Raw genomic sequence first — 9,923 nt, forward strand, 5'->3', positions numbered from 1 at the left:
AAAAATTGTGCTAATCCTTGAGGCCAGGAGTTCAAGACCTGCCTGGCCAACATGGCAAAACCCCGTCTCTGCAAAAAAAAAGTACAAAAATTAACCAGGTGTGGTGGCACACGCTTGTAATCCCAGCTACTTGGGAGGCTGAGGCATGAGAATCATTTGGATTTGGGAGGCAGAGGGTGCAGTGAGCTGAGATTGTGCCATTGGACTCCAGCCTTGATGACAGACTGAGACCCTGTCTCAAAAAAAAAAAAAAAATTTAAATGCTAATTAGGGGCCAGGTATGATGGCTTATGCCAGTAATCCTAGCACTTTGGGAGGCTGAGAGGCAGGAGGATCACTTGAGCTCAAGTTTGAGACTAGCCTGGGCAACACAGTGAGACCCCATCTCTACAAATAATAATAATAATAATAACTAATAATAATTGAAAACTGTGCTAATGGGGTTTTTGCAAGTTTTTTTTTGTCATCAGCCCCTCCCATAAGTAAGTTCATAAATTTTGTTCTCTATCACCTGTATAAAAATCAAAAGAAAAGTACATTTATATAAAACCTTAGTTAAGCTGGACACTTTGGGTGAGAATAGCTTACTTTGTGGCATTTTTAGTAAAAGGCTGTATTATTTATTTATTGTTTGCCAGAGTTTGAGAATATACTTAAGGGGGAAAACTCAGTATAACTAAGAACTTTTTTAAAATTAGCATTTTTCCTCCAAGAGTCATGCGGATAATTCTTAGAAAATGTAACTGTAACTTGGCCTTCAGCTCAAGCGCTGTCACCTGCAGAGTCCACATGAGTGCTTTCTTGTTTCCTTGTGGCTTCCATTTCAGTTTTCCTTCTGATACATCACATTTCCCTTGTTAAATGTTAACAGGAATATTAAGAATGAGAGTTTGGATGGATGAAAAGTAAACCTAGGCCCGGCGCGGTGGCTCACGCCTGTAATCCCAGCACTTTGGGAGGCCGAGGTGGGTGGATCACCTGAGGTCAGGAGTTGGAAACCAGCCTGGCTAACATGGTGAAACCCTGTGTCTAGTAAAAGTACAAAAAATTTTGCCAGGCATGGTGACACATGCCAATAATCCCAGCTACCTGGGAGGCTGAGGCAGGAGAATGGCTTGAACCTGGGAGGCGGAGGTTGCAGTGACCTGAAATCATGCCACTGAACTCCAGCCTGGGCGACGAGCAAAACTGTCTCAAAAAAAAAAAGTAAACCTAAAAGGTATAGAGAATTTATTATAAAGAAGACTTTTTACCCTTACATAAATAACTCAGGCACAAGCCTGCTAAAGGGATTATTATTATTATTATTATTTTTATTATTACTGAGACACGGTCTCACTCTGTTGCCCAGGTTGGAGTGCAGTGGCTCAGTCTCGGCTTACTGCAACCTCAGCCTCCCAAGTAGCTGGGACCACAGGTGCACACCACCACACCTGGCGAGTTTTTTTAACTTTTTGTAGAGGTGGGGTCTCACCATGTTGCCCAGGCTGGTCTTAAACTCTTGGGCTCAAGCAATCCTCCTGCCTTGACCTCCCAAATTGCTGGAATTACAGGCGCGAGCCACCGTGCAGAGCAAAACTGATTATTTTAATGGCTTTTTAATTAAGGGAATGTGGGGTAAACTCCAGCAGGTCTCCCAGGCTCTTAGAGTCAGAGGGTTTGTGAAGATCATCTGTCCTACCCAATAGTCCCAACTGTCCTAACGTCTTTGCTGGAACCATGCAATGTTGATAAGAGTTCCTGGTATACCTGTGGGAAAACAAAAAACATATAACCGGGGGCAGCCAGTACCTGTTTCTGATTTGTAAAAACTTAAACTCCAGGTTGTTAATGGAAATCAGGCTTATTTCTGGCCACACAGTGTGTTTCTTGAACAAGAACGAAAATCTGTGGTCTCTATGATTAATATTTCTAGTAGGAACTGAGACTGGGCTTCAGTTTTCAGATCAGCCCTCAGCCCACTCCCTGGCCAACGCCCCACCCCTCCAGCCAGATCTCTGCACCTGCTCTGTTCCTCCCCAGGAGAAAAGGGCATGGCTTCCCAGACACCGCAGCTAGTGCTGGTCTGCGAGGTTCTCTCCCCTCCTCTGAGGCTGGCCTTGTACCCAGTGTCGTCGGCCTCTGTGCTCAGCGGGGCCGGGCGGCATCAGCGGTGCCGCGTGGTGTTTCCTTCATACCAGTGTCAGAGATGGAGAAAGTCCTATTGGTCTATGAATGTAGAGTTTAGTAACAGGCAAAGGGATCGCTCTAAGTAGGGTCATTTATGCAGATGTACATTTTGAAATTGTTACTGTCCCATTTGGTGCTTGGTATTTTGGAGTAGTGTTCCAGAGTCTCCTGGGGCTCCTTGGGAGCTGGGGAGAGCCACCACTGGGTGACACTTGGATCTCTCTCTCTGGCTCCATCCCGCCCACTCAGGCAGCTCCCCTCAGGTCCCTCCGTAGGCGCTGCTGTAGTTGTGAAGATGTGTGTCTACTTGTGCCCTTATGTGATGTTCTAAGACTAACTGCACGCTGTGTTTGCACGCTTCCTCTCGTGGCTGTTGAAACAGGCAATGTATCAGGAACACAGAGGTTGGATTCTGCTACAGTCAGGACTTACTCCTGCTAAAGTCTCCTGTTGGTGAGTAGAGAGCACCACAACCCCTGGAGGTGGCTCAGAGGCACAGCAGGAGTCATCGGAGCTGCAGTGCCAGACTAGGGGTGTGGACCATGAAAGCCAATGCAGTTTTTGGGGAATTTAAAATATATAGAGACACAAGCTCTCCGTACCCATTAAGATAATGTTGTTGTTACAATTGATCATAAAGAGGTTAGTGTGTCCTCTTTTTTTTAAGGGAAAAAAAACGTATTTTCACCGTTTCCTTAAACCTGAAAATGCTGACTCATTTTAATTGTCTGTGGATGTCATGCGGGTGCAGTGGGGAGGAGAGCAGAGCATGGCAGAGAGCGTCAGGGAAGTCTCTCACCCTGACGTCGTTATGCACATGGCCTTGATTCCTAAGCTTGCTTCGTTTTAAATACACATTCTTGAATGAAACAAGCCCAAAGTTTTGTGGTGAATTACATACTGTATTAAGTGTGACACTAATAGCCTGTCAGTTTGGAGAGACTGGTTCCTAAAACTACGGACTCTGGCTGGTGAGTGGCCCGCCCTCTCCTTGCCGTTCTAAGCAATTTTAAGGTCTCCGTTGGCATATTTGACTGGTTTGTTCATCTTTTATTTGTAATTGGTAACTTGTAGACGTAAGCCAAAATGAAGTCAGCCAAGGAACTGTCTCATTGATGTGCATAGCCCTTGATGTTCTAGCCAGTGATTCTCAGAGCAGCTACGGCACAGAAAGTGACGGTCCTGGAGGGGAGGGGCCAGGGTTGGGACGTTTGGGCCCCAGCGTCAGAAGCTCCCTTTCGTCAGCACGGCCCAGCCTGCACTGAGTGGCTTTTTGTTTGTGTTTATTTTCCAGTTTACCCACACTACTTCTACCGATGATTACGCAGCATTTGAATCCAACAAAGACTACATTTTAGAATCCAATGGAATCTTTAATCTGTTAATACTTGTTATATGGACCCTAAGATATTTTATTACAGAGTTTTTAATTAGTGAAAAATTCATGAATACCATAGAGAAAATATTTTAGAATTTAATGTTTCTTATATTTATGTAAACTTATGACTCTTCATTTATATAGTTACTTACTTTTTCATGTATATCCAGGCTATAAATATCCTTTCAAATCATGTTCTTATACCTAATTTTAGTCTTTCAAATGAATGTACTGTAATGCTTGTATGTATAAATCCTATGAACAAATAGAGGGCTTTTGTAAATTATGCATTTATTGTAATTATCATTAATTTTTTAATGATAAACCATGAAAAGGATTTTACTACATTTATAAAATTACGACAGAAGCAATGTGCATTATCCTTTACAGATGCAGCCTAGCTCTACAGCAATCATTCTGAAATAAGCGTACCTAATTTCAAGCAATTGTATTTTAATGACTGACCTTAACTATACTTTTTCTAGTAAGAAATGCTTTATTCTGCAGCATGAACAGATTTAAAATAGCTGGTGTTAAATATCAGCTCCTAATAAAATGTGGACTGAAAAGACTATCACAACAGTATGAGAAGCCCCTAGCACTGGTTAACGCTTTCCTAGCCTAGTCTCTGGATTTGGGGAGCTTGTCTTCAGTGGCTGACAGAGACCGTGAGCTGGGAGCAGTTCTCTCAGCTGGAGAGACTCGGGATGGGGTAACCTGGGGACCAGCCCAGCCCCTGCGCCCTCTTCCCTGCCTCTGCTCCTTGGGAGCCGGTGGAGAGACACCCATGTAGCTCCCCTTAGGGCCAGCCACCAAGCACCACGCGCTCATTCTGCAAGTCGGCGCACACAGCGGATGAAGGCAGGAGACCCAGAAAGCAGTGCAGTGCAGCTCTAATAAAGGCCTTATTTTTCTTATGTAAATCATCTTTTTACATTTGTTTGTAAACATGTTTAAAGAATGAACCTAGTGGGACATTTTTAGACCTCGATGTTATAGCCATTTTGGATTGTGTAAGTTGCAGATGTGGCTTTTACTTTTTCAATGGCATATTAAAAAGCCAGCAAAGCGTGTCAGACCATGGCGTGGTATTTCCTGTGCAGCAGATACAGAGGTGGAGGCAGCCTGTCTTTTCACAGTTGGTTTCTGCTTTTAATTTACTTGTACAATTCATTGTTACTGTTCTGTTTTTCTATTAATCTTTTGTGAACTTCCTGATTATGTAACAAAGTATGTACAGTCTACTTTTGAACTATTTTTATCACAGTATTATTTATTGCTTTCTTTCAATAAAGTACTGAAGCATTTTCCACTGCCAATGAAGAATACTGAGAATAAGCTCTAATTGCATTGAAATTGACCATAGCTGTTTTGGAAGGCAGTGTCACCATATGGCAATTGGATTATAGAAGTCAACTGACAGAATAAAGCAGCCAGGAGATGAAGTGCAGGTTCAGGGCATCATCCTGCCTGCTTCTCTGGAGGTCCCCATTACCACAGGAGACAGGTGCCTGGTGTTAAATGCAAATGTGGGGGCTCACATACACAGTCCATGGATAGGGCTCAAAGGCAGAGTCTAGGCCATGGACTGCGCGCATGCACACGTGTCCCTTAACGCCGTTTCCCAGCTCCGCTTCCTTCCTCAGTGCTGGCTTCACACTCCCATCTGCTCTCCCTGCCTGCTCACGAGGTGGCTCCCAGGCCCGCACCCTTCCACACTGACAGCCTCTGGAAATCAGAAAGCCTGGGTCCCTAATAGCTCACATCCAGTCCTGAGCCGTGAAGCAGCCCAGCGTGGCAGAGGGGAGACGACACGCTGACGGGCTGGGGGAGTCAAGCAGGTCCCACCCATGGAAGTGGGTGAGCTCAGTCCCCTCAGGCTGCAAGGCTGCAAGCTGATGCCCAAGAGGAAAGCCAGACACCAGCAAGTGGCCCTTCTCCTCGTCCCACCTCAGTGTGGCCACCGAGCCCAGGATTCGCAGAGCCCATGGCCAATACCACCCCGCCTGGAGCAGGCATCAGCGGCCACCTCCGACGTCACTGGGGTCTCTGTTTCCTCATTCTGTCTCCGCGGCTGACACCTCTGAGGGGCATGTGCTGTCACATGGGTCAGTGTCCTGGGACGTTTCTCCTGGGCAGCCATCAGGGGTATTCTGTGCTTTCCTGTTTAGAGCCTGTGTTTGCTGATCTTCCCACTTAACGTAGGGAAAGCCTTGTTTTCTGTACTTCCTCGTTCTTGAGGTTAACCGAAGTGTGAGATTTAAAACATAACGTAGTGCCTCCCTGCTGTCATCTAATAGTCCTTTTTGGCTGAACAAAGCCAAAGGCATGCCTCAAGTATCTTAAAACTTCCAGAAAAAAAGAGACTGGGCTGGGCGCGGTGGCTCACATCTGTAATCCAGCACTTTGGGAGGCCGAGGCGGGCGGATCACGAGGTCAAGAGATCGAGACCACCCTGGCCAACATGGTGAAACCCCGTCTCTATTAAAAATACAAAAATTAGCTGGGCGTGGTGGCGCACGCCTGTAGTCCCAGCTACTCGGGAGGCTAAGGCAGGAGAAACGTTTGGACCCAGGAGGTAGAGGCTGCAGTGAGCTGAGCTCATGCCACTGCACTCCGGCCTGACAACACAGCTAGACTCCATCTCAAAAAAAAAAAAAGGACTGGGGGCAGTGGCTCATGTCTGTAATCCCAGCACTTTGGGAGGCCAAGCTGGGAAGATCAGTTGAGGCCAGGAGTTCAAGACCAGCCTGGGCAACATAGTGAGACCCCCTTCTCCACAAAGAAAGAAAAAAAAAATGGTGAAGACATCTTAAAATAATCAAAATGACACTTGGCATGCAAATCGATTTGACGTCTAGGACCATTAATCTTCAAACTCCAGTGTGCGAAGCATCACCCGGCAAAAGATGCAGTTGTGGGGGGTCCCCTCGGCATTCAAAGTGATTGAGCCCTCATTCATTCATTCATTCATTCATTCATTATCTACTCTGTACCAGACTCTTTTCAGTGCTGGAGAGACCATGGTAAGACAAAACTATTTCACCCTTCTAGGAAAAAGAAACATTGCTAGTCCTGTACATCCAGGGGAGAGCCCGGGAGTACGAGTTGCACCATGACATTGGTGTGGAAGGAGGGAGAAGTCCTCTGGGGAGGGCTGCATCACACACATCAAACGCCGAGAACCGTTTCATGTTCACGCTACGTATTTACTGTCTCCTATGAATAAAACCCCAGACAGGGTTTCAGAGAACACCAGTGCAAATGGACCTGTATTAGGTAATATGCCACCTTTCTTCATGTGACCTGTCATGCACCAGCTCCTTGTGATTTATTTATTTATTTTTTGAGACAGAGTTTCACTCTCGTTGCCCAGGCCGGAGTGCAGTGACACAATCTCGGCTCACTGCAACCTCTGCCTCCCGGGTTCAAGTGATTCTCCTGCCTCAGCCTCCCGAGTCACTGAGATGACAGGTGCACGCCACCACACCCGGCTATTTTTTGTTATTTTAGTAGAGACAGGGTTTCGCCATGTTGGCCAGGCGGGTCTCGAACTCTTGACCTGAGGTGATCCACTCACCTCGGCCTCCCAAAGTGTTGGGATTACAGGCATGAGCCACCGTGCCTGGTTGTGAATATTTTAAATAGGTCTTGCCAGTCGACCTCAGAAGAAGCCAATGGAGTACAATTTTTCACTCCTGATGAAGGGCAGTCGATAAGCATGACTCTGCCTTACGCTACACAGTTCTCATCTTCAAATAGGCCAAAACATGCTCATTGAACAAAAGCAATATAACTTAGGAATTGGGGTATTACAGAAACTATAAGTCTTGAGGGAGTTGAATCACCAATTCTCCAACACCCTATTTTCATTTTTAAGGTTTTTGTTATAATCAAAGTAATACATGCACATCATTTAAAGTAAAAAGCCGGGCACAATGGCTCACGCCTGTGATCCCAGCACTTTGGGAGGCTGAGGTGGGTGGATCACCTGAGGTCAGGAGGTCAAGACCAGCCTGGCCAACGTAGTGAAACCTCATCTCTACTAAACATACAAAAAATTAGCTGGGCGTGGTGGCATGTGCCTGTAATCCCAGCTACTAGGGAGGCTGAGGCAGGAGAATCGCTTGAACCCAAGAGGCAGAGGTTGCAGTGAGCTGAGATCGCACCATTGCACTCCAGCCTGGGCAACAAGAGCGAAAATCCGTCTCAAAAAATAAAATAAATCAAAAAAGAACAAAACCAGCAGACCTTGCCCTTGTCCTTCCTCTCGTGCTTCCCACTCCCTAGACCATGGGGAATGGATTTGGCTATTCCTTCTATTTGCTTTCTTACTCCCAAATAATACGCGCTCAGCGTGGCCTCCTGCTTCCTCTATTTTGGGCCCTGTCTAGTGGCTTCTCATTGTGGCTGATGAGAATTTGAGCACCTGGCACCGCCCGTCCCCTCTCCCAATCTCCCAGCTGAGGTTAAGTCAAGTCGTTGGGGTCAAATCCATGTTCCGTTTTCATTATTGTGACTATATTATTTATTGGTGAGTCAAGTGGGATACTTCGATTATAACACGGGGCACATGGTAAGACTACATTCCCCAGTATCCACGGATGAAATAACACGACGTCTGGGCTTTGCTTTACAATAATCTTAGGGGAGGGAGGGATCTGCTTATGAATTGAACAACACTGACCAAGTGGATTGATGATTGTTGAAAGTGGGTGGTGCATTCATGACCGTTTTATTAATCCACCTTCACATTTGTGTGAGCTTTTCCATAATAAAATTTTTGCTGGGTGCAGTGGCTCACACCTGTAATCCCAACACTTTGAGGCCGAGCCTGTAGGATTTCTTGAGGCCAGGAGTTCAAGACCAGCCTGGGCAACACAGGCTCTGCCTCCGCAGTAAATTTAAAAATCAGCAGGGTGTGGTGGCACATGCCCGTGCTTCTCGCTATTCTGGAGGCTGAGGTGGGAGGACCACTTGCACTTGGAAGGTCAAGGCTGTAGTGAGTTATGATTGTGCCACTGTACTACAGACTGGGCAACACAGCAAGACCCTTCTCAAAAAAAATCCAAAAAAGTTTTAACAGTGGTCTCAGGCAGATCCTCTATGTGATAAACTCTTCGTCTTTGGATGTTTGAGAATACTGCTGCTTACCCCTTCACTTCATTATGGTAATTCTGCCCAGTTTCAAACTCTGACTGCAGCCCACAGCTGAAATATTTTATATCACAACCCAGCCACGCACACACTATAGTTCATCAATTCTGCTGTGAACATTTTTTCATATTTTGGTATCTTAAATTAGGATGTGTCTTATAAGCAATGATACTGAAGGAAATCAAGAGATTTTACTCCAGGCCGGGCACAGTGGCTCACACCTGTAATCCCAGCACTTTGGGAGGCCAAGGTGGGCAGATTGCTTGAGCTCAGCGGTTCGAGACCAGCCTGGGCAACATGGCAAAACCCCGTCTCTACAAACAGTACAAAAGTTAGCCGGGTGCGGTGGGGTGTGCCTGCAGCCGCAGCTGCTCAGGAGGCTGAGGTGAAAAGACGGCTTGAGCCTGGGAGGTGGAGGTTGCAGTAAGCTGTGTGATCGCACTGCTGCGCTCCAGCCTGGGCGACAGAGCAGAGCCAGACTCTGTCTCAACCACAACAGAAACATTTACCCCAAACTGTACTTTTGACATTTTTTTGAAATGGCTGTTATAGGGCCAACAGATGAAGGGTCCCTGCAAAGCTGTCCATTGTCAGGGCAATTTGCATCTGTGGAGAATCTCCATTACTGCACCCAGGCCCGAGAGATTAACTGAAATAACACCTTGAAAGGTCTGAAGACAGCCATTTATCATCTCTGACTACTTCTACTTGTGAGGTTTCATCTACCTAATAAGACCCCGTTTGCAAGCCAGACCTCTTCCTCCCGTCTTCCCAGAACCTCATTTGCCAGGATCCAAGCCCTCATTCATTCTGTGGCCTCAAGACCTGACAGTGGTGTCAGCTCATCTCTTCAGGATCCCTATTCAGACCTTTTCTCTAGTTGGTCTTGCACTCCTGGGCTCTAGTGATTCCTCCCACCTCAGCCTCCCCAAGTAGCTGGGACCACTGGTACGCCCCTGGCTGTGTGCTTCTTTTACAAGCATGGGTGACCCAGCCTAGCAGGTTGGTAGCTGCAGGCCCACTCAGCACTTTGCATTCCTCTTCATTTCTGGCTCACAGAGATATCACCTTTTTTTTTTTTTATGGAGTCCCGCTCTGTCTCCCAGGCTGGAGTGCAATGGCGCGATCTCAGCTCACTGCAACCTTCACCTCCTGGGTTTGAGCGATTCTCCTGCCTCAGCCTCCCAGGTAGCTGGGATTACAGGCGCCTGCCACCATG

At 46.6% G+C, this 9,923-nt stretch overlaps 1 long non-coding RNA gene across 1 annotated transcript; it reads left to right on the forward strand.

The window, feature by feature from the left end:
* The first annotated feature begins 2,550 nt into the window (after window positions 1-2,550).
* On the forward strand, window positions 2,551-4,870 carry LOC105544510. Its single transcript, XR_001006771.1, has 2 exons — window positions 2,551-2,622; window positions 3,464-4,870. It is a non-coding gene; the product is annotated as an uncharacterized LOC105544510 (long non-coding RNA).
* The last annotated feature ends 5,053 nt before the right edge of the window (window positions 4,871-9,923 follow it).

This window comes from Mandrillus leucophaeus, unplaced genomic scaffold (genome assembly GCF_000951045.1).
Source record: "Mandrillus leucophaeus isolate KB7577 unplaced genomic scaffold, Mleu.le_1.0 Scaffold30, whole genome shotgun sequence".
NCBI classification, from domain to species: Eukaryota; Metazoa; Chordata; class Mammalia; order Primates; family Cercopithecidae; genus Mandrillus; species Mandrillus leucophaeus.